Source organism: Bison bison, unplaced genomic scaffold (genome assembly GCF_000754665.1).
Source record: "Bison bison bison isolate TAMUID 2011002044 unplaced genomic scaffold, Bison_UMD1.0 scf7180017860125, whole genome shotgun sequence".
In the NCBI taxonomy this organism is placed as follows: Eukaryota; Metazoa; Chordata; class Mammalia; order Artiodactyla; family Bovidae; genus Bison; species Bison bison.
The window spans coordinates 27,683-28,075 of record NW_011490697.1 but is presented as its reverse complement, the minus strand read 5'-3'; positions in this window follow the sequence as shown (position 1 = coordinate 28,075).

Below are 393 nucleotides of genomic sequence, written 5' to 3'. Positions count from 1 at the left end.
AGGGACCCCTCTTATACTGTTGGTGGGAATGCAAACTAGTACAGCCACTATGGAGAACAGTGTGGAGATTCCTTAAAAAAAAAAAAACTGGAAATAGAACTGCCATACGACCCAGCAATCCCACTGCTGGGCATACACACCAAGGAAACCAGAACTGAAAGAGCCATGTGTATCCCAATATTCATCACAGCACTGTTTATAATAGCCAGGACATGGAAGCAACCTAGAGTTCCATCAGCAGATGAATGGATAAGAAAGCTGTGGTACATGTACACAATGGAGTATTACTCAGCCATTCAAAAGAATATATTTGAATCAGTTCTAATGAGGTGTATGAAACTGGAACCTATTATACAGACTGAAGTAAGCCAGAAAGAAAAACAGTATACTAAC